The 23,669-nt window shown below is 51.5% G+C and overlaps 1 protein-coding gene across 16 annotated transcripts in view; it reads left to right on the forward strand.

The window, feature by feature from the left end:
* The first annotated feature begins 10,944 nt into the window (after positions 1-10,944).
* Positions 10,945-23,669, forward strand: part of DTNB (dystrobrevin beta) — a 248,570-nt gene continuing 235,845 nt past the window's right edge. For 4 of the 16 annotated variants that reach the window (XM_051843163.3, XM_051843164.3, XM_051843166.3 and 1 more), the window contains exon 1: positions 10,946-11,209. The gene's annotated coding sequence lies outside the window, so the exon portion shown is untranslated. Of the gene's footprint in view, positions 11,280-23,669 lie in introns of all 16 variants that reach the window. The other 12 variants (XM_051843162.3, XM_089326720.1, XM_089326717.1 and 9 more) reach the window with 8 other exon arrangements.

Consider the following 23,669-nt stretch of genomic DNA (forward strand, 5'->3'; position numbering starts at 1 on the left):
TCCCTGGCCAAGGAGAGCCACAGGCGAGGGGAGAGTCCACGGGAGACGGAGATACACAGTTCGCTGAGCCACTGCTCTAACGATCTTGTACGGTCCTCCCTCGGCCACCGTATCTGGCTGTCTTTTGGTACCCGCTGAGGATTCGTACCAAGAAACCCGTGGATACCAACATCTGCAGGTGCTCAAGTCCCTTGTATAAAGTGGCTAGGATCTGTGTAGATGATGCAATCGTCTCTAGAGTACTTCAGATGCCTGTCGATACCTGGCGATGCTGTATTGTCTCAGAAATAATGACAAGGAGAAAAGTCTGCGCCTGTTCAGGTGCAGTTGTTTCCCCAGTATTTTTGATCTGCTCCATGGGTGCAGAACCTCGAGGGCATGGAGGGTGGACAGTATTCAACTTCTCCCGGAGCCCAAAGAGTCTCCTCCAATCACAGCCTCGGGGCGCAGGTGTAGGCCCCTGGAGCTGGACCAGGTTCACCAGGTGCATAGCCTCAGACAGTTCTTTTTGATCCAAGGACAGGTGAACTAAAAAGATAGTGCTGTGCTCGCTTCGGCAGCACATATACTAAAAAGATAGTGTTCTCCCCAACCTCGACCAGCAGCACACAGTGGGACTGGTTAAGTAAACACTCAGTGTTCCAAAGAGGAGGGGTGGGAGACAGCCCTGTTCTGCAAACCCGAAGGCAGCGGGACTGGTGCTGTGGAGGCCCCTGCCGGCCAGCCCCAGCCGGGGAGGTGGGGGGAGGTGGGGAGGTGGGGGGAGGTGGGCAGGTGAGGGGAGGTGGGGGAAGGTGTGGCTGTGCTCCCTGGGATTCCTTAGTCCACAGCTTCCTGTGCTCCGGGCTCCACTTTCCCTTTCAGTGAGAATGGACCTGTTTGTAACTGGGTAACCTCCTCAAGCTGCTTGCTCCCTTTCCCTGTGAAGTCGGAGACCCAGACCCAGAGGTCTTTTGTCATCTGGAGCTGTCTCTCTCTCTCTTTTTTTTTTTTTTTTTTTTTTGTTTTGTTTTTGACAGGCAGAGTGGACAGTGAGAGAGAGAGACAGAGAGAAAGGTCTTCCTTTGCCGTTGGTTCACCCTCCAATGGCTGCCGCGGCTGGCGCGCGGCGGCCGGCGCACCGCGCTGATCCGATGGCAGGAGCCAGGAGCCAGGTGCTTTTCCTGGTCTCCCATGGGGTGCAGGGCCCAAGCACCTGGGCCATCCTCCACTGCACTCCCTGGCCACAGCAGAGGGCTGGCCTGGAAGAGGGGCAACCAGGACAGAATCCGGCGCCCCAACCGGGACTAGAACCCGGTGTGCCGGCGCCGCTAGGTGGAGGATTAGCCTAGTGAGCCGCGGCGCCGGCCTGGAGCTGTCTCTTAACCTCTGCAAGACTTGGTCAGCTTTCAGTGTATCAGAAACTGTCCAAGTGAGCAGACAAAAAGTCGTACCTGCCATTGTCGCAGGGGTGGGCTTCCCTCTGCTTTGGGCACCATGCCAAATGCTGTGGAGCACTGACCTTGACACTCCTGGCTGCCTCTTTCCCAAGCTGGTCAGATTGCTAGGGCCTGCATGAAATTGCTCTGAAGTCGTTTTTTTTTTTTTTTTTTTTTTAAGATTTTTTTTTTATTTGAAAGGCAGAGTTACAGGGAGGCAGAGCAAGAGAGCGAGAGAGAGTGACAGAGAGCAAGAGCAAGAGACAGAGTGGGAGAGGTCTTCCATCCGCTGCTTCACTCCCCAGATGGCTGCAACGGCTGGAGCTGGGCCCTTCTGAAGCCAGGAGCCAGGAGCTTCTTCCGGGTCTCGCATGCAGGTACAGGGGCCCAAGGACTTGGGCCATCGTCTACTGCTTTCCCAAGCCATAGCAGAGAGCTGGATCGGAAGAGGAGCAGCCAGGACTAGAACCGGCACCCATATGGGATGCCAGCGCCGCAGGTGGAGGATTAACCTACTGTGCCATAGCGCTGCACCCCCCTTACTATATGGTTAAATCTGCTTTAAAAAAAAAGGGGGGGTGCCGCACTGTGGCTCACTTGGTTAATCCTCTGCTTGCGGAGCCAGCATCCCAGATGGGCGTCGGGTTCTAGGCCCGGTTGCTCCTCTTCTGTGGCCCGGGAGGGCAGTGGAGGATGGCCCAAGTGCTTGGGCCCCTGCACCTGCATGGGAGACCAGAAGGAGGCACCTGGCTCCTGGCTTTGGATCGGCGTAGTTCCGGCCATGGTGGCCATTTGGGGAGTGAACCAACGGAAGGAAGACCTTTCGCTCTGTCTCTCTCTCTCTCTCTCTCACTAACTCTATCTGTCAAAAAAAAAAAAAAAAAAAAAAAGACAATTGACATGTCTCATCTTGTTTCTGGAACTGTCCACAGCGGATGTGCAAGTGCGTGAGGTCTGTTTGCTCACTTCCAGGTGACCGCAGGTGAGTTCATGCTCAGGTTGCTCTCACTACTCATCGTTCCCCAGCTACTGGACGCAGGTCCCCCTCTTTCCAGCCCCCGGCGGCAGCTTCCTCCTGAGCCCTCCACCCACACGCGCAGCCTGCTTGCCACACTTCTAGACCCCTTGGTCCCGCAGTCCAAAGGCAGCACTTTGTGCCCGCACCTCCTTCCTCCAGGCGCCGACTTCTGCGTGTTCTCTGTTGCTGCGTAACAAACCCAATTCACTGTTCCTCTCAATTCTGCAGCTCAGCTCGGAGGCCCTGGTCCTGGTGGCAGCCGGGACCACTCAACGTGGCTTCCCTTAGCTAAGGTCATGTCCCCTCATCTGCTGGGGACCCCCAACGGATGCCTGAAATGGTGGATAGCACCAGACCCTATATGTGAGTATACTACGTTTTTTCCTGAACATAAATACCAATGATAAAGTTTAATGTATAGGGGCCGGTGCTGTGGTGCAGTGGGTTAACGCCCTGGCCGGAAGTGCTGGCATCCCATATGGATGCTGGTTCGAGACCCAGCTGCTCTTCTTCCGATCCAACTCTCTGCTATGGCCTGGGAAAGCAATAGAAGATAGTCCAAGTCCTTGGGCCCCTGCACCCATATGGGAGACCCAGAAGAAGCTCCTGGTTCCTGGCTTCAGATCGACACAGCTCTGGCTGTTGCGACCAATTGGGGAGTGAGCCATCGGATGGAAGACCTCTTTCTGTCTGTCTCTCTCTCTGCCTCTCCTCTCTCTGTGTAACTCTGACTTTCAATTAAATAAATAAATCTTTAAAAAAAAGTTTAATGTGCACATTAGGAACAACAGGACATTAAGAATAATAATAAAATAGAAAAATTATCGTACTGCTTGTACTCCAAGAGTGTGCCTCAAGGCGGGATGCATGTCCAGTGTGGATCCACGGGACAGAGGGGTTATTTGAGTTCCCAGTGCAGCACAGCAGTACAGCGAGGGACTTCATTGTGCTGCTCACAATAGCAGTTGAAAACCCATGCATTGTTTGTTTCTGAAATTTCCCATGAATATTTTTGGACCATGATTGTGGGTAACCGTCACAATGGATAAAGGGGAATTACTGTTTAAGGCCAATTGGATGGGAACCCCCAGATGGGGGCAGCTGCAGGCCTGGCAGTCGGCGTGGATGAGCCGCCAGGCTGCTTCACATTCCCTCCCAGGCTGCTCATTCTCCGCTGGGCAAGGTTGGCCTAGCTTGCAGGCCACGGTGCAGTGTGCCAAGACAGCAAACCCTAAAGTGCATGTCTTTAGTAAGCCTTTGCGTGTGTCCTGTGTGCTGTGTGCTGTTGCTTTAAGTTACATAGCCAAAGCAGAGTCAGTGGGGGAGGGGAGCAGAGCTCTCGGTACCTGGCCCTGGTGAAGGCACCTGCAGCATGATTGACTGATTCCCTGGGGATCCGCTGGGACCAGCTCTGTGACTGTCTACCCAACCAGGGCACTGGGCTGAATGAATCCTCTTTTTTTTTTTCCTTTTGAGATTTGCTTTTACTTATTTGAAAGGCAAAAGTGACAGTAAAGGACAGAGAGAGAGAGAGAGAGAGAGAGATCTCTTCCATCCACTGGTTCATTCCCCAGATGGCCGCAATGGCTAGGGCTGGGCCAGGCTGAAGCTACAAGTCCAGAACTCCATTCGGGTCTCCTATGTGGGTGGCAGGCCCCAAAGCACTTGGGCCACTATCTGTTGCTTTCCTAGGTGCATTAGTAAGGAGCTGGATTGGAAGCGGAGCAGCCGGAATTTGAACTTGTGGTCATATGGGATGCTGCTTCCTAGACGGTGGCTTAACCTACTGTGCCACAGCGTCAGCCGAGTGCCTCTTTTTTCCTTTGGGCTCCCTTAGCCCTTTGACCCTCTAGCAAAATGCACTTTACACAGTTTCTGGAAAAATAATCACTTCTGTTCAAACTTCTTTTTTTATATAATTTTTTAAGAAGATTGTATTTATTTACTTGAAAAGTAGAGTTACAGACAGAGAAGGAGAGACAGAGAGAGAGGTCTTCCATCCGCTGGTTCACTCCCCAGATAGCCACAACAGCCGGAGCTGGGCTGATCTGAAGCCTGGAGCTTCTTCTAGGTCTCCCACGTGAGTGTGGAGGCCCAAGCACTTGGGCCATCCTCTGCTGATTTCCCAGGTGTATTAGCAGGGAGCCGGATCAGAAGCAGAGCAGATGGAACTGGAACCCGTATGGGAAGCCGGTGTGGGTGCATGGTGCATCAGTTGAGTCACCCCTTGGGATGCTCACCTGCCGTACCAGCGGCCCTGGGCTCAGGTCTCAGCTACTCTGCTTCCAGTCCGGCTTCGTTGCTAATGCATCCTGGGAGGCAGCAGGTGGTGTCTCAGGTGCTGGGTCCCCTGCCCACTGTGCAGAAGACCTAGATGGAGTTCTGCACTCCTGGCTTTGGCCTGGCCCGCCTTGGCTGTTGCAGGCATTTGGAGAATGAGCCAGTAGAGGGGCGATCTCTGTCGGGCTGTCTTTGAAGGTAAATAAAAATAATAACAGAAAAAGCCACATCTTGCTTAAAAAAACTGGCCCTCAGAGAATTAGGTCTGGGGGCAAGAGAAAGGGCAGTGGTGTTGCATGCAGGGGAGCTGGGAGACCAATCCTGACGGGAAGGAATTAGTGAATTAAACAATAATGTTTGCTTATTTTTATTATTTATTGATGAAAGCCAGAAAGATGACGGAGATCTCCCATCCTCTGGTTCATTCTCCAAACATCTGCACAGCTCAGGCTGGGCCAGGCTGAAGCCAGGAGCCTGGAGCTCCATCCAAGTCTCCCATGTATGGTGGCAGGAACCCCACTGCTTAAGAGCCGTCACCTGCTGCCTGGGGTGCACGGTAGCAGGAAGCTGAAGTTGGAAGTGGAGCCAGGACTTGAACCCAGGCACTCGGATGTGGGTGTGCATGTCCCGAGCTGCACCAAACAGCCGCCTACAGTTAGTGATTATGGAGAAGCAAAGAAGTCAAAACACGAATGGAACGGGACAGCTCCGCGTCCGCGCTGGAAAGCGCCTCCTGCGAGGGCCTGCGGCCTCCCAGGGGCCTGGACAAGGCAGGGGGACGTCCAGAGGGCCGCCTGCACCTTCCTCCCTCAGGAGACCTTGGAAGCTGATTTGCTAAGGCCGGCCACTGCGATCTGGTGACAACGAGGACCTTCCAGCCGCTGGGCCTCCTGCCACCCCTGCCCCGGCCCCTCACGCCTGCAAGGACAGCGGAGCAGTCGTGAGGTGTGAGCCCCGGTTCCCGGCAGTGTTGCCTCCGTGGCTCCCACCCCAGCCCTTGGCACTCTCCCCACCGCCAGAACCACTAACTGGCCTAGCCGATGAGGCGCTCACGGCTCTCCACGCTGCCTGCACTTTGTGCTGCTTAGAGTCACTTTAAAATATTCCATCCGTTCAAGGGGGGCCCAGAGGCAGGTAATTTTTTCAAGTGCATTAGGTGCTTGTTAAGCATTCGGACGGAGAACAGCCAGAATCCACTCACCTTGGGCCAGTTTAGAAAGTTTTGTCAACGTAGAATTTTTGACTTTATCCGGTATCTGACAGCACCACATGAACAGTCTTTGGTAAACAACAAAAATCTGTCAGATACCTCTCCTGGGACGCCGTGGCCTCTGGGTCGCCTTTTTGGGGTGATTACTGGGGACCTTCTGGGTGCTCTGCAGGCTCTGGCCTCAGAGCTTGGCAAGGTGCAGCGTGAGGTGGCCAGTCCTGGGACAGAGCTCAGAAACACCTTGGGAGAAGTCCAGTCATCTGTCCAGCCCGCGCCACCTTTCAACTTGACACCAAGGACAGTTTGGCTGGGAAATACAGCTGCTGCTCATGAAGTCAGGCTCGCAAAGTTCCTCCTGTCGCAGGCTCAGAATCTGCATGGGATCATGGAGGGTAGGTGGCGAGCCCACTGCCGGGCGCGGCCTCTCTGCCTGGCCACCCTCCCGTCCCCACCCAATCCCGCAGCTCCCCGTCTGTGTTCTGTGCCCTCCTCATCTCACGTCTGGACAAGATTGAGAGTCAGTGACTTAGCCTGCAGGGATTTCCAAATTGCCATCTACCCTGCAAAATAGCGGCTTCTGGTTTATTCCCAGTCTGTCTCTTGAACTCACCAAAAGCGACCGTGGGTACTATAAGAATTGGCGCAGGGCCAGCATTGTGGTCTAGTGGACTAAGCTGCTTCCTGCAGTGCCAGTACCCCACTTGGGCACTTGTTGGTGTCGTAGCTGCTCCGCTTCTGATCCAGCTCCCTGCTAATGCGCCTAGGAAAGCAGTGGCTTGGGCCCCTGCACCTGGGGAGAAGCTCTTGGCTCCTGGCTTCAGCCTGGCCCAGCTCTGGCCATTGCAGCTATCTGGGGAGTGAACCAGCAGATGGAAGACCTCTCTCTCTAACTCTCCCTCTCTCTAACTACCTTTCATGGCTAGGTACACCTTTGACATACTATAGTCTCCCCTAAATCCAGGTTTCACTTTCCATGGTCAGCTGTGGCCCAGAAATATTGAGTGGAAAATTCCAGAAATAATTCATGTGTTAAATTTCATGCCATCCTGGGCAGTGTGATGAAGCCTTGCAGTCCTGCTCCTCCCCCCATCCCTGTGCCCAGTGCCTCCGGCTGTGTCCTGTCTCCTGTCAGTCACTTCATAGCCAGCTCTGTTATCAGATCACCTGTCACACCATGCTTGTGTTCCAGTCACCCTTACTTTACTTAACCGTGGCCCAATTTGCAAGAGTAGTGATGCTGACAATTTTATTATTACACTGTATTTATAACTGTGCTACTTTGGTGATCACTGTTGTTAATCTATTGCTGTGCCCAAATTATAAATTACACTTTATCATAAGCATGTAAGTGTAAGAACAAACCTTTAGCTGGGGTTTGGTACCACCCATGGGCTCAGGCGTCTGCTGGGGTCTTGGAACGTGTCCTCTGAGGCTAAGGGGTCTAGGCTGTCATCCTGCTCCCATGGACTGTTTGGCTTTTGCTTGCCATCATGTAAAGGACTCTCCTTCTGCTTGTCATTGTAATCAGTCTCTATTGGCCCCCTGCCAGGCCTGTTCTGACACCTGCAAGCTGTGGGACACACACTGTGGGGTTAATTCACTGTAATTTGATACAAGGATGGACTTACAGTGTTTTCCTTCAGGAAAAAAAAAATCTGCATAGTATCAGGGGTGGGGCGTAGGGGGAGAAGGCTGGAAGCCAGGACAGGCTGGACAGTGGCTTTGTCACTTCAAGGAATGATTTTGCAGGTTCATGAAGTTACTTCCCTTGAGCTGTTCCTACTTCCTCCTGGCTGCGCTGACACCAGCTGGCCGGTGTCTGCCCCTGTGCAGCTCTGTTCCCAGCACTCAAGTTCACCACCTGGCCAAGACTGCAGTCTTCTGTGACCTTGGAGACTGCACTGCACAGCTCCTGCCGGGGTCATTTATAACCACGCTAATTAAGACCTGGGTGTTCAGGCTGCCGAATGCAAATAGAGCAGCTTCTAGCACATTGTAAAAATGATTTTACAAACATTTTCCCAAAAAAGCATGTGTTAAGACAGTTTTGAAGATACAAACACATACAAAGAAAATTAAGGTAATTCTTAATCCAGGAAGAGATTCCCTCTCTCCTATTTGGCTTCTTTCCATCCAGTCTTCTACTCGGGGGCCATGAAACACACACATATACCTTCTATCTCTTTGTCTTTTTAAAAGATGATATTTGATACATACAAAAGAATATATGTGACATTATACACACACACAAGAAACAGAACACGAATAATGGCAGTCATTGCTATTTACCTTGGGTGTATCATACTTTGATTTATAAGAGTTCTATTTCATGAATAAAAAATTGGATTAATTTGTCTATGTCATGTAAAGCAGACATGTAAAGCAGATCGTCCATATTCACTGCTGTGTTTCTATCGTGGAGCTCTACGTAATTTATTCATTTCTCCTCCTTTGGACACTTGGCTTGTTTTTAGTACTTTAAGTACTAAGCTTTTGGTGTGTGGAGGGCATGTCTGGGGTGGAATTGTTGGATATAAGGTATGCAAATTCCAACATGAGGAGGCATTGCCAAAATGGTTGCACCTCATTATATTCCCAGCATCACTGCATAACTTTAGAAATTGTCAGGCTGAGGTTTTGCCATTCTAGCAGGTGTAGTATGAACTTGCATTTTCCTGAATATAAGGAACGTGGCTACAGGAGGAGACAGAGAACGTTGCATCCCTGTGGGTGAGAAGGGCCCAGAGGGGCAGACTGCAAAGTTACAGGGTAGAATCAGGGGCACCCAGTGGCTGTTGGCTGTGTGGGAGGCAGGGGAAGGAACTCCCGTCTCTGTGCCCAGAGGGGTGCTAACCAGTGTTAGGCTTCTGGAGCTTGAGCTGTCTCTACGGCGAGCGGGTAGTGAAGTCTGGGAGGCTTCAGTGTACACAGAACCCGGCGCAGTGGGGGAGCTGCTGATGTGCGTGGGGTGGGTGAAATGGTCCAGGGAGAACACGTGGGGGAGATGAGCGAGGACAAAGCCCTGGAGGCTGAGGAGTGGGTACAGGGTGGAGAGAGAAGTCATGTCACAAAGTCAAGGGAGTTTCAAAACCAGGAAGGTGCTACTGGGTGTTCTGGTAGCTGTGGGCATGGAGAAGGCTGCATCCTACATTGGAGTGCTTGGCTGTGAGCCCTGCCTGTACTTTTATTTTTTTAAAGATTTATTTATTTATTTGAAAGTCAGAGTTACACAGAGAGAGAAGAGGCAGTGAGAGAGAGAGAGAGAGAGAGAGAGAGAGAGAGAGGTCTTCCATCTGCTGGTTCACTCCCCAGTTGGCCGCAACGGCCGTAGCTTCACCAATCTGAAGCCAGGAGCCAGGAGCTTCTTCCAGGTCTCTGACGCGGGTGCAGCTCTGCTGCCTTCCCATGCACATTAGCGGGGAGCTGGATCAGAAGTGGTTCAGCCAGGACTGAACCTGTGCCCATATGGGATGCTGGCGCTGCAGGCAGCAGCTTAACCCACGGAAGCTACAGTGCGGGCCCCTGCTCTACTCAGGAGACCAGCTTCCCGCTGATGTGCACCCTGGGAGGCAGCAGGTGAGGGCTCAAGCACTTGGGTCCTTGCCTCCTGTACTGGAGACTTGGATTGCATTTCTGCCTCCTGGCTTTGGCCTGGCCCTGCTCTTGCTGTTGAGAGCATCTGGGGGAATGAATCAGCAGATGGGCTCTCTTTCTCTAATACTTTTGAAAGAAAGGCATGTGGCATTTGGGGTCAAAGAAGCCATTTGTGACCGGGAGCAGTGCAGCGACACGGTGGGGTGTGGGTCAGGGGAGCGAGAACCTGCTGAGGAAGTCGAGATGAGTACAGATGACTTTTAAGATATTTGTGGGGAAAAAATGGAGAGGGAGTAGTAACACAGCAGAATCTAGTAGGACAGAAGGTTTCACTGCTTTTTCTCTTAAACCATCTGCTTTTAAAAAACATTTTGATTTATTTTAAATTTCTTTTTAATTTGAAAGGCAGCGATGGAGGGCACCTTCTGTTTCCTGGTTCACTCCCCAAATCCTGTAACAGCCAGGCCAGCCCCAATCCAGGAACGCCCTCTCCTGATTCCCACTTGAGTGGCACAGACCCACGGACTCGGGCCCTGGTACTGCTGCCCAGGGTGCACGTCAGGGGGGAGGTGTAGGAGAGGGAGCTAAGACTTGGAGCAGGCACTCCCACCCACCGGCCAGCCCAGAAGGACCTTCAGGCTAGCTCACTTACTGAATTACCTTGGTTTCAGTGAATGAGCAAACACACCAAGCTGCATTTACATATTTATTTTTCGTGATTTACACATTTTTTTTCTCCAAAGGAGGGAGCCAATGTTTCACCCTTTCAACGCCTACCACACTGTGAGTGCTGAGTAAAAACGAACAAACGGGCTGGTGTGATGGCACCGCGGGTACTGCCTCAGCCTGAGTCCCCGCTGCTCCACCTCCCATCCAGCTCTCTGCTGTGGCCTGGGAAAGCAGTGGAGGATGGCCCAAGTCCTTGGGCCCCTGCACAAGTGTGGGAGACCTGGAAGAAGCTCCTGGCTCCTGCCTGGCCCAGCCCCAGCCCCTTGCGACCATCTGGGGAGTGAACCAGCGGGTGGAAGACTCTCTCTTGCTCTCTGCAACTTTCAAATAAATGCATCTTAAAAAAAAGAATAAACTCCCACAGTTCTTTATGAACCCGGCGTTTGCGCTCGCGTCCCTTAGTTGCGGGTGGCCGGTCCCTTCGCGGCTGCAGAGGGAGGGGCGGGCGCCAGGCGAGCTCAGGGCGGCAGCGGAGACCCTCACACCACACGCCCTCTCCCGCCCCCTACTCCACAGAGCTGCCACGCCTAGGATGCCCGTGCGCAGCAGCCAGCTCCGAGCCGCGGCCCCCAGCCAGCCCCGCTCCAGTGCCCGCGCGCGCTCGCCGCTCGGTTCCGGACGGGGCGGGGCGGGGGCGGGAACTCGCCCCGCCCCCGCCCGCCCGCGCGGCGGAAGCCCCGCCTCCGCCCGCGCGCTCCCCGGCGGCGCGCGCCCGCCCCTGCGCCTCGCGCCCTCGCCCTCGCCCTCGCCCTCGCGCCGGGGGCGGGCTCGCTGCGCGTGCCGGGCAGGAGGCGGCGCGGGCCGGCGCGGAGGACGTCCGCCGCGGGGGCGGCTCCGGGGCCTGAACAGCAGCCGCCGCCGCCGCCGCTGCCGCAGTCTCAGGCGAGGGGGGCCGGGCAGGAGACGCGGAGGAGGTTGCGGCCGCGCGGGCCCTCGCCGACGCCCCCAGCTTCGAGCCAGGTGGGGAGCCCGCGGCGGCTGCGGCGGCCCGGCCGGGGAGGGGCGCTGAGGCGGGTGCCGGGCGAGGCAGGTGAGGCGGGCAGGCCCGGGCGGAGGGAGGCTTCCTCGCCGCTTCCCGCACGCCCTGCTCCCTGAGGCGCCTCGGCGAGAACCTGCCGGCCCGGGCCTGCGCGGGGGCTGCGGGCGCGACACAAAGCGGCGGGCGCCCCGCGCCCCGCGCCCCGCGCCCCGGGTCCGGGCTGGTCGGAGCCGCGCGCGCGGCGGCTTGCGGAGTGCGGCGGGAAGGGCCGGGCGGCGCGCGGCGGGGCTGCGGGGGCATCCCGAGGGTCCCGCGTCGAGGGCAGGAGCGGGTCCGGCAGACTTGGGAAGAGAAAGGAAGTTCCCCAGCTTCCCGATGCGAGCGCAGACCCGCGGCCGCCCCCGACTCTGTCCGCCGAGGCAGCCCCGGGCGCTGGGTCGGGCCGGGGGCCGGGGGCAGGGGGCGTCCCCCGAGCGCTCGGTGTGGGCCCGGGCGCGTCCCCGGCGGCGGCGCGGGCTGGCGCGTGCTGGGGACTCGCCCTGGTCCTGGGACCTCGGCTGGGGGGTGGGGGTCCCTGCGGTCCCGCCCTCGGCCGCGGTTTGGACCCGTCACCTCCAGCCTGGTCTTTGGGCTCCCGGGTTGCAGAGCGGAGTTGCCCGGGAGGGGGTCGTGCCGGCGGGGGCTCGGCTCTTGGTGTCTGCTGTGCCGCGCACAGGATTTCTACTCACGGTGGGAAATGAGACTTCGAACCAATAGAATTTCAACTTGCCTTTTAATTTGCGTCTTTGCTTGTTTCCTTATATAAAAAATAGGGTGGTCAACCTTGCAGAGGGCTCCCTCTTTTTCCTGGAGGGCCTTTGAACTTAAGGGGCAGCCGGCAGGTGTCGGCGAGTTCTTGTTTTGGGGCGCCTCATTTCTGCAATTCTGGGCACCTTCTTCCAGACTTTCCTGACTGTATCTTATCTTATGGATGCATTTATTTTAAAATTACCTTTGCCGATGTACAGGTTGCATATATATGATAAAAGGCGCATTCTTCGTGTACACTTGGATATTTGGAAAACCATAGGCACTTTGTAACCGCTGTCCCGGGCAAGGTATGGAAATTTCCAGCTCCCCGGAGAGTTGCCTCCTGCGGCTCTGCAGCCCCTCCCTCCCCCTTTTCCCTTACTTCTGATTACACAAGCGCGGAGCCTCGGCGTCTGCTTGTGCCAGCTGCGTGCTGCCAGGCTCCGGGCTGCGGTTCCCGTGCAGGCAGCCCCCGCAGTGTGTGCCGCGCGTGGGGTGCTGTGGCTGGGACGCACACCTGCACAGACGGAATAGGAGGCCCCCGGCGAGTCCTTTCTCCACAGAGCCCACTGTCTGGTGTGGTTCTTCCAGATCTTTCTCTGCGTTTTCACGCACACACGGGCACTACAGAGAACATGCGCTCTCTCCCCTGCCCTAATGACATCCTGGTGCTCCCGTCGTTTTGCGACTTGTTTTCCACTGACAGCATGTTTTTGAGACTTTCCCATGGTAGAGTGTTAGGGGTCTTCTGAGTGTCTCCATGGCCTCGTGTCTTCCCGCTTGCCTTCGGGTCTTGCACAGAAGTGCAATTTATTAATTGTTTTTGCGTCAGTGACCGTTGTGGCTGTGAATGAAAGAGAAATGCTGGGTCGCAGGGGTCCACATTTCAGATGGCAGTGGATGGAGGTTTACCAGGCTGCTGCTCCGGACTGTGGCCCGTTGATTTCTCGCTGCTCTGTGTAGTGTGAAGTCAGTCTGTGCCCTTCTTTCACCAGGAACACTTAGGCTGCTTTGGATTGGAACCTTTGGCCGATGCATCCTGCTTGGCTTTCCCTTTCCAGGCGTTTTAAGTTTTAATGTGATATTCATGGAGGATTTCCTTTAAATGGCTTGTCTTTTGAGTGTGTGGGTCTAGTTTAAGAAACCTTTCTCTGCCTCAGAGTATGAATTGTGTATTCCTGTATTTTCTTCTAAGAGTTTTAAAAAGTTTCGCTTTTCAAATGGAATCTATTTCTATGTGGGGTATAATGTTGAAACATAATTTGCTTTCCAGTTTGGCTAACCAGCTTTTCTGTACCTTTTCCTTTTTTTTTTTTTTTTTAATTCAAAGATTTATTTCTTTGTTTGAGAGGCAGAATTATAGAGAGGCAGAGGCAGAGAGAGAGGTCTTCCATCTGCTGGTTCACTCCTCTGGTGGCAGCAACGGCCGGAACTGTGCCGATCTGAAGGTAGGAGCTAGGAGCTTCTTCTGAGTCTCCCACACAGGTGCAGGGGCCCAAGGACTTGGGCCATCTTGTACTGCTTTCCCAGGCCACAGCAGAGAGCTGGATCAGAAGTGGAGCAGCTGGGACTCAAACCAGAGCCCATATGGGATGCCAGCACTGCAGGCGGCAGCTTTACCTGCCACACCATAGTGCTAGCCCCTCCATTTTTTATGACAAAAAAATCTACATAAACCTCACCATTTCTTTTTCTTTTTTTTTTTTTTTTTTGACAGGCAGAATGGACAGAGAGAGAGACAGAGAGAAAGGTCTTCCTTTGCCGTTGGTTCACCCTCCAATTGCCGCCGCAGCCGGCGCGCTACGGCCGGCGCACCGCGCTGATCCGATGACAGGAGCCAGGTGCTTATCCTGGTCTCCCATGGGGTGCAGGGCCCAAGCACCTGGGCCATCCTCCACTGCACTCCCGGGCCACAGCAGAGAGCTGGCCTGGAAGAGGGGCAACCGGGACAGAATCTGGCGCCCCAACCGGGACTAGAACCCGGTGTGCCGGCGCCGCTAGGTGGAGGATTAGCCTAGTGAGCCGCGGCGCCTGCGAAACCTCACCATTTCAACTTTCTTTTTTTTCCAAGTGATTTACTCGTTTCAAAGGCAGGATGACAGAGGAGGGACAGACAGAGGGAGGTCTTCCATCCTCTGGTTCACTCCCCAAATGGCTGGTCTGGCCCACCCTGGAGCCAGGAGCTAGGAACTCCAGCCTGGTCCCCCATGTTGGTGTCAGGGTCTCAGGCACTTGGGCTGTCTTCTGCTGCCTTCCCAGGCATATTAGCAGGGAGCGGGATTGAAAGCAGGGCGACTGGAACCCAGCTGGTGCTTCATTATGGGCTGCCAGCACAATGAAGTGGTGCAGCACTTAACCCACTGCACCACAGTGCCACCGCACCCTTACCTGGTTTATGTGTGCAGTTCTGCGGCATCAGCTACATTCAGCTGTTGTGCAGTCAGCAGCATCATCAGTCTCCAGAACTTGTTTATCTTATTGAAACTCTGTACCCATTAAACAAGAGTTCCCCGTTCCCCTCTTTCCATGGCCTCTGCTAGCCACCGTTCTACTTTCTGTCTCTAGGAATCTATTCTGTGTACCTCAATATAAGTGGAATCATATGATATTTGTCGCTTTGTGTTTGGTTTATTTCACTTACTTTGTACCTATTGTAGCATATGTCACCATTTCATTTTTCAGGGCTGAGTAGTATTCCGTTGCATGTGTGCACCACATTTTGCTTAATCATTCACCCATTGATGGGCATTTGGTTTGTTTGCACCCTCTGGCTATTGTGAATAATGCTGCTTTGAAACTTGGTATATAGCTGTTTAAGTCTCTTTCTTTTTAAAAGATTCATTTTATTTATTTGGAAGGAGCTACAGAGAAAGAGGGAGAGAGAAAGAGAGAGATGTGTCCTCCATCTGCTGGTTCACTCCCATATGGCTAAAATGGCCAGGGCAGAGCCAGACCAAAGCCAGGAGCCAGGCTTCTTCAGTTTTCCCATGTGTGTAGGGGCCCAAGCATTTGGGCCATCTAGTGCTGCTTTTTCCAGGCCATTAGCGTGGAGCAGAGGCAGTAGCTTTACCTCCTTACCACAACTCCAGCCCCTGAGTCTCTGCCTTCATTACTTTTGTTTATATACTCAGAATTGTCAATGAACTATTTTTAAAAGCAATATGCGGCCGGCGCCGCGGCTCATTAGGCTAATCCTCCGCCTAGCGGCGCCGGCACACCGGGTTCTAGTCCCGGTCGGGGCGCCGGATTCTGTCCCGGTTGCCTCTCTTCCAGGCCAGTTCTCTGCTGTGGCCAGAGAGTGCAGTGGAGGATGGCCCAGGTGCTTGGGCCCTGCACCCCATGGGAGACCAGGATAAGTACCTGGCTCCTGCCATCGGATCAGCGCGGTGCGCCAGTTGCAGCGCGCCAGCCGCGAGGGCCATTGGAGGGTGAACCAATGGCAAAAGGAAGACCTTTCTCTCTCTCTCTCTCTCTCTCTCTCTCTCTCACTGTCCACTCTGCCTGTCAAAAAATAAAATTAAATTAAAAAAAAAGCAATGTGCATAAGTGAATAAGAATGTGTCAGTACAACTTTGATTAGAATGGCTGGGCAGAACAAAGTTTCTGTGCATCTCCTCTTTCCTATGTGGTTTCTCATATTAACATCTTGCATCAGTGTGATACATTTGTTACAATTGATGAACCACTGGATGTGATACATTATTACTAAGGAAACCTCATAACTTCCATTAGGGTTCACTCTGTGTGTTGTACAGTATCATGGATTTTTTTTTTTTTTTTTTTAGAATTTATGTATTTAGGGGCTGGTGCTGTGGCATAGCCGGTAAAGCTGCCGCTTGAAGTGCCGGCATCACATATGGGCGCTGTTTTGGGTCCCGGTTGCTCCACTTCTGATCCAGCTCTCTGCTATGGCATGGAAAGCAGAAGATGGCCCAAGTCCTTGGGCCTCTACACCTGTGTGGGTAACCTGGAAGAAGCTCCTGGCTCCTGCCTTTGGATCGGTGCAGCTCCAGCTGTTATGACCAACTGGGGAGTGAACCAGCAGATGGAAGACCTCTCTCTCTCTCTCTGTCTCTGTCTCTCTGTCTCTCCTCTCTGTGTAATTGACTTTCAAATAAACAAATACATCTTTTTTTTTTTTTTTTTTTTTTTTTAAGATTTAAACTTATTTGAAAAGTCAGGTTTACAGAGGGAGAAGGAAAGACAAAGACCTTCCTCAGCTGGTTCACTCACAGGCAGTGGCTTTACTTGCTGCACACAGCTTTGGCTCCATAGTCCTGTGGATTTTGACAATTTCATAATATGGGTCAGCAATACTACATGATACTGCATGTGATTGTATTACGTTACCTGCAGTATAATTTCACTGCCCTGAGAATCCTGCTTGCTACCCCATTTATTCTCCCCTCCCTCATTCTAAGCCCCTGATGACCACTGATCCTTTTGCTGTCTCCATAGTTCTGTCTTTTCCAGAATGTCTTAGAGTTGGAATCACGTAGTAGCTGCCTTCTCAGACCGGCCTCTTTTGCTTAGCAATGTCCACTTAGTTTCCTCCATGTCTTTGTGGTTAACTAGCTCATTTCTTTTTAGTGCTGAATAAGATTGTACTGAACTTCCATGGTGCTTGTTTGTTCAGCTGTTGAAAGATACCTTGGTTACATGTAGTTTTTGGCAATTTGAATAAAGCTGTAGGGTTTTGTATAGACATCATTTTTTAAAACACTAATTTTATTTGAAAGATAGGCATGTACACACATACACACACACACGCACACAGTGAGAGAGGAGAAGGAAGGAGGGAGATACATGGGGGGGGGGGGAAGAAGGGAGGGAGATACATCTCATTGGTTGTTTCACTCTCAAATGCCTGCAGACAGCTGGGAACGGGCCAGGAGCCTGGAACTGGAAACTCAGTTCAGGTCTCTCACATGGGTGACAGGGAACCACATAGTTGAGCCATCACCTGCTGGCTCCCAAGGAAGGAAGCTGGAATTGAGAGAGGCGCTGGGACTTGAACCCAGGTACTCTGATACGGAATGTGGGTGTTCCAACTGCTATACTAGATACCTGCCCCTGGACAGAATGCTTTTTAAAAGATTTATTTATTTATTTGAAAGAATTACAGAGAGAAGAGAGAGAGAGAAAGAGAAAGAGATCTTCCATCTGCTGATTCACTCCTCAGATGGCTGCAATGGCCAGGGCTGGGCCAGGCCAAAGCCAGGAGCTACTTCTGGGTTTCCTAGGTGGGCGGCTGCAGCCCAGGCACTTGGGCCATCTTCCGCTGCTTTTCCCAGGCCATTAGCAGGGAGCTGGGTCTAAGAAGAGCAGCTGGGATACCCATATGGGTACCCACTGCAAGTGAAGGCTTAGCCTACTGTGCCACAGCACTGGCCCCTGGACAGTTAACTCACTTGGGTAAATATCTGGGAGCCTAGATCAGATGGTAAGAATATACTTTGTAGAAAACTGCTAAACTGTCTTCCAAACCCTATCATTTTGCATTTCTAGTAATTTATAAAATGCATCTCCAAGCATCCTGAATGTATTTATAAAAAAAGCCTTGGTCAGATTGTTATTAATTAAACTTCATCTGGAGTGAATTTATATTTAATTGTTGCTTTTGTTGGCTGGCTGTCTTAGCGTATCTCTTCATGCGTTTTGAAATTTGGTCTACAGACTCTTTTTTTTTTTTTTTAAAGGTTTATTTATTTAGTTGAAAGAGTTAAACACAGAGAGAAAGAGAGGCAGAGAGAGGTCTTCCATCTGCTGGTTTACTCCCTAGTTGGCCGCAATGACTGGAGCTGTGTCCATCTGAAGCCAGGAGCCAGGAGCTTTTTTTAGGTCTCCCACGTGGGTGCAGGGGCCCAAGGACTTGGGCCATCTTCTATTGCTTTCCCAGGCCATAGCAGAGAGCTGGATTGGAAGTGGAGCAGCCTGGACTTGAACCGGTGCCCCATATGGGATGCTGGCACTGCAGGTGGTAGCTTTACCTGCAATGCCGCAGCACTGGCTACAGACTCATTTTGATTTTGTTTCTCTTGTGTCTATTCATCCTTCACTGAGGTGCTTCACCTGACCTGTTGGACCCCAGGGAGAACCAGGTGTGGTAATTGTGGGCCAGGGATCCTGCCCTTTGAACTAACTTAGTTCAGCTGACAGTCTGTGTCTTGATGCAGTTCTTGATCATGTTTCTATTTTTTTAAAAAATGTATTATTTGGAAGGCAGAGTTGTAGAGATATTTTCCATTTTCTGGTTCACTCCCCAAATGACTACAACATCTAGGGCTGGTCCAGGCCGAAGACAGGAGCCCAGAGCTCCTTCTGTGTCTCCCACGTGGCTGGTATGTGTCCATGCCCTTGGGCCATCCTCTCCTGCTTTCCTAGGCATTCAGCAGGGAGCTAAATTGGAAACAGAGCAGCCAGGACTTGAACCTGTGCCCATGTGGGATGCTGGCATTGCAGGCAGTGGCTTAGCTTGCTGTGCTACAAAGTGATTCTGTGTTCACACTTTTCTAGGTAGGATGTGTACTGAGGTTTTCTCATTGATATGTTTTGTAAGGGGGCTGGCACTGTGGCATAGAGGGTAAAGCTGCCACCTGCAGTTTCAGCACCCCATATGGGTGCCAGTTCGAGTCCCAGCTGCTCCACTTCCCATTCAGCTCTCTGTTATGGCCTGGGAAAGCAGTAGAAGATGGCCCAGGTCCTTGGGCCCCTGCACCTGCATGGGAGACCCAGAAGCTCCTGGCTCCTGGCCTTGGGTCGTTGCAGCTCCAGCCATTGCGGCCATTTGGGGAGTGAACCAGCAGATAGAAGACCTTTCTCTCTGCCTCTCCTTCTCTCTCTGTGTAACTCTTTCAAATAAATAAATAATAAATCTTTCAAAAAAAAGTTTCATCAGTTTAAGGAAGTTTCCTTCTGTTTTTGGTTTGTATTTTTAATTGGATGTTGAGTTTAATTAATTTATTTTATTAAAAGACATTTATTTCAAAGGCAGAGTTACAGTGAGAGAGGGAGAGACACGAAAGCAGAGAGCACTCATCTATCTGCTGGTTCACTCCCCAAATGGCCACGACAGCTGGGGCAGGGCCAGGCTGAAGCCATGAACCTGGAGCTCCATCCGGGTCTCCTACATGGGCAGCACATACTTGAGCCGTCCTCCGCTGCTTTCCCAGGCACTTTAGCAGGGAGCTGAATCAGAAGTGGAGCAGCTGAGATTTGAACCAGAGCTCATTTGGGATGCCAGTGTTGCAGGAGGCGGCTTAATCTGATGTGCCACAACTCTTACTGATGACTTTATGGGGTCATTTATTGAAATTATCACCTTTTTTCTTTAATGTGTTTTCTGAATTGTAGATAACTGAGAAAATAGTCTGTCAGTTGTCAATGCATTTTTTAAAAACAAAGAAACCTTTAAAGAACACATATTTATCTTGAATTCTTGTATGTCATCATTAAATATGAGTTAAAAGATGACCAACATGCTACAGTAATCAGATTTGGACCAAATATCATTGTCACTGTGTTTGTTATAATCAAACACTGCTCTATATTCTATGCTCATGCTAGAATAAAATAGTTTATATTAATATCAGTAGTTAACATTGATCAGGTCTTATTTCATGCAAAGCACTGTGCTAAGTGTTTGACATGGTTTATTTGATCACCACTACAGCCCTCGGGGCTTGTATTTGCTCTCTAGGGCCTGCTGCAGCTGTGGCGTGCAGGTAGTCTAATGTAATGTTTCCTGTTGGAACCGTGAGGGTGCATTCAGGTTTGTAAAAAGCAGATCCATGGGCTGACACAGTGGTGTACGTAGTAGACTAAGCCTCCGTCTGTGGCTGGATTTGCTGGTTCATGTCCCGGCTGGTTCATTTCCAATCCAGCTCCCTGCTAATGCACCTGGGAAAGCAGCAGAAGATGGCCCAAGTCCTTGAACCCCTGTACCTGTGTGGGAGACCCAAAAGAAGCTCTCAGCTCCTGGCTTTGGATTGGCCAGCTCTGGCTGTTTTTTTAGCCATTTGGGGAGTGACACAGCGGATGGAAGATCTTTCTTTCTCTTTCTCTCTCTCTAACTCTGCTTCTCAAATAAATAGGTGAAAATTTTTTTTTTTTTTTTGACAGGCAGAGTTAGAGAGAAAGGTCTTCCTTTTTCTGTTGGTTCACCCCCCAAATGGCTCTTGCGGCTGGCGCGCTGTGCCGATCAGGAGCCAGGTGCTTCCTCCTGGTCTCCCATGCGGGGTGCAGGGCCCAAGCACTTGGGCCATCCTCCACTGCCTTCCCGGGCCACAGCAGAGAGCTGGACTGGAAGAGGAGCAACTGGGACTAGAACCTGGGGTGTCGGCGCCACAGGTGGAGGATTAGCCAAGTGAGCCGTGGCGCCGTCCTAGGTAAAATCTTAAAAAAAAAAAAAAGGAAAAGAAAAGAAAAACTGATCTGATCTGTAGGATTTATGAATATTGATTTTCCTTGGCATTTTTTCCCCATCTGAAAACAGGAAAGTATTAGAGGGAAGATATTTGACCATTTTTCTGAAATAAGGAAGTTAGCTCTCTGTCAAGAAAGTTGGCTGGTTCAGGCTGAGTACTTACAAAATGACAATCTCAGGCACCACGGCTCCTTCGTTACAGGGACACATGGAGAAAGAGTCACAGGGGCTTGCTGGGAGGCAATGACTTTGCACAGAGCTCTGGGTACCGGGAGGAGTTGGTGTCGCTGAGGGCTGGGGTGGTGGTTCAGGGACTGAAGGGCAATGAAGGAAGGTGGCAGCAGAGGCTGTGTGGACCACTGCCCAGCTGCCTCTGCCTTTCCTGTTGTCTCTGCCTGCAGACGGAGCTCGGGTCTGGACCACACACTGTCTTCCTAGAAGAAAACAGGGGCCTGGCCTGAGGTCTGATTCAGCACCAGCTGGGGAATGAAGTTCTTTGCCTGCTCCTATTTGTGTTGGCCTGCAGAGGCAGTGTGGCTCAGTGGGAAGAGACGGGCTGTGGAGTCAGATCCTTGGCCAGCTCCCCAGATGACTGGCCTTGTGACCTCAGCACTTCCTTGTCCAGTGCTTATGTCCATAATCCTCGTAACCCCTCAAGCCTAACTCAGTCCTGTCTCCTCACTCTGTTTTTTTTTTTTTTTTAAAGCACAGTAGCCTCCAAGTCAAGTTTCACTAATGTTTAACCCACAGACTGATGCTTTACTGCAAGTGTGTGTCTGATATATGTCAGGAGCCTATGAGAGTGGGGGTGCCTCCACCTGGAGGGGTCAGTAATGTGACCCATCGTAGTTCATGAACTGTGCCTGGCTTAGTGGTTGGTCATTCAGATTATATGATGAGTCAGAAGGCTCATGGAAAATAAGGATTATGAATACACGATTATGGGATTGGGTGTTTGATGAGATGGGTAAGATGCCTGCATCCCATATCAGAATGCCTGGGTTTGGGGCCAATGCTGTGCTGTAGTAGGTATAGCTATCCCCTGCAGTGTTGGCATCCCATGTGGGCACTGGTTTAAGACCTGGCTGCTCTACTTGCAACCTGCTTTCTGCTATGGCCTGGGAAAGCAGTAGAAGATGGCCCAAGTCCTTGGGGCCCTGTACCTCATGGGAGATCTGGGAGACTGCTGGCTCCTGGCTTCAGGTCGGTGTAGCTCTGGCCCTTGTGGCCATTTGGAGAGTGAACCAGCAATGGAAGATCTCTCTGCCTCTGCGTCTGCCTCTGCCTCTACCTCTCTGTAGCTCTGGAATGCTTGGATTTGAATCCTGGCTCTGCTTCCAATTCCAGTTTCCTGCTTGTGTGTGCCTTGTTCCTGGCCTCTGGCTTTGTCCTGGCCTGGCTTTCACCGTTGGCCATTTGAGGAGTGAACTAGTGGGTGTCTATGTCTGTCTCTTAAATAAATAAAATAAATCACGATCTTAAAAAATATGGAGAACTGCCTCCACTCAGCCACTAAAGAAAAGGTGAACCAGAGAGTATACTCAGAGTAGATGACTTCACGGTTTATAATGAAATAGGACATCCAGGTATAAGGTGCAGACAATGGTAGAGTACACCCAGAACCCTGTCTAAGCCGATAGCGCTGGCATTCCTCTGCAGAATCGCCCCTCTGCGCTTGGTGATTGTCATTCCCCTATGCTTCTTCATACTTTCGCTACATATATGCAAATTCATAGGTCGTATTTTGTACTCAGGGCCAGGCTAGGCTGACGAGAGCAGCACCTAGGTTGGACTTGCCCCTACTGTGGTGTTTCCGTACGTCTCTGTCTTCTTACATTAACGTGTATGTTTCTGAGCTCTGTTTAGGTGGTATAGTTTTATCTTACTCTTGTGTAGTGTTTTTTTTTTTTTTCCCACATAACATTGTGAAATTGATCTCTCTTAAATAGCTCTGCTGTATAATATTCTGTGTGATTGACTGTACAATAATTTTATTTTCCCATTCTGTTTCTGATTTTATGTTTGCAAACAATACTATTGAAAGCCAAAGTCAGAGAGGAGGGGGGAATGAGAATCTTCCATTGCTGGTTTACTCTCCAGATGGCCACAATGGCCAGGGCTGTGTTAGGCCGAAGTCAAAAGCCAGGAACTTCTTCTAGTTCTCCCACATGGGTACCCAAGCCCAAGTGCTTGGGCCCTCCTACGCTGTTTTCCCAGGCCATTAGCAGGGAGCTGGGTGGGAAGTGGAGCAGCAGGGACATGAACCGGTGGCCATATGGGATGCAGGCATTGCAGATGGCTGCTTTACCCACTGACCCTGCGGCTGGCTCACCAGCACGCTGCGGCTGGCACACTGTGCTGATCCGAAGCCAGGAGCCAGGTGCTTCTGGTCTCTCATGTGAACACCCACGTTTTTAACTTTACAAGATATTGCCTCTGCTTTTCAAAGTGGTTACATTTATTTATACGTTCATCAGCTGTTGCTGATGATAGGTTGCTTCATATTTTTGCCAATATAAATGCTGCTTTCAGACCTGGTTTTTCTCCCATCTGATGGGTGTGTGAGTAAATTTTTATGCTTTCATGAACTTTTTGTTGCAAAATAAAATGGATACCAATACAGGAAGCACCCCGCTGTCAGTAAGCAAGTGAAGAAGTAGGGGCTGGCGCTGTGGCATACAAGGTAAAGCTGCCTGCAGTGCTGGCATCCCATGTGGGCACCAGTCCAAGTCCTGGCTGCTCTACTTCCCATCCAGCTCTCTGCTATGGCCTGGGAAAGCAGTAGAAGATGGCCCGAGCCCTTGGGCCCTGGCTCCTGGCTTCGGATCGGTGCAGCTCTGGCCATTGCAGCCAATTAGGGAGTGAACCAGTGGATGGAAGACCTCTCTCTCTCTCTGCCTCTCCTTCTCTCTCTGTGTAACTCTAACTTTCAAATAAATAAATGAATCTTAAAAAAAAAAAAAAAAAAAGAGAGAAGAAGTAGGATTTTGTTTTGCCAGCCCTGCATGTGCCCTGTCCCAGTCATTACCCCTTTCTTCCCTGCCAAAGCAACCACTGGTCCTGACTTGTGTGGTAAACTCCTGGAGTGCTTAAGAGTTTTCCATGCTCCCTGTGAATGCTCATTGCTATATGCTATATTAAGTCTTTTTTTAGGACTTATCTATTCTTATTTTATTAGAGTTTTTAAAAAATTATTTGAAAGGCAGAGTTAGAGAGAGAGAGAGAGC

The sequence above is a fragment of the Oryctolagus cuniculus genome, chromosome 2 (genome assembly GCF_051225735.1).
Source record: "Oryctolagus cuniculus isolate XC-2025 breed Fujian yellow rabbit chromosome 2, ASM5122573v1, whole genome shotgun sequence".
Taxonomy (NCBI): domain Eukaryota; kingdom Metazoa; phylum Chordata; class Mammalia; order Lagomorpha; family Leporidae; genus Oryctolagus; species Oryctolagus cuniculus.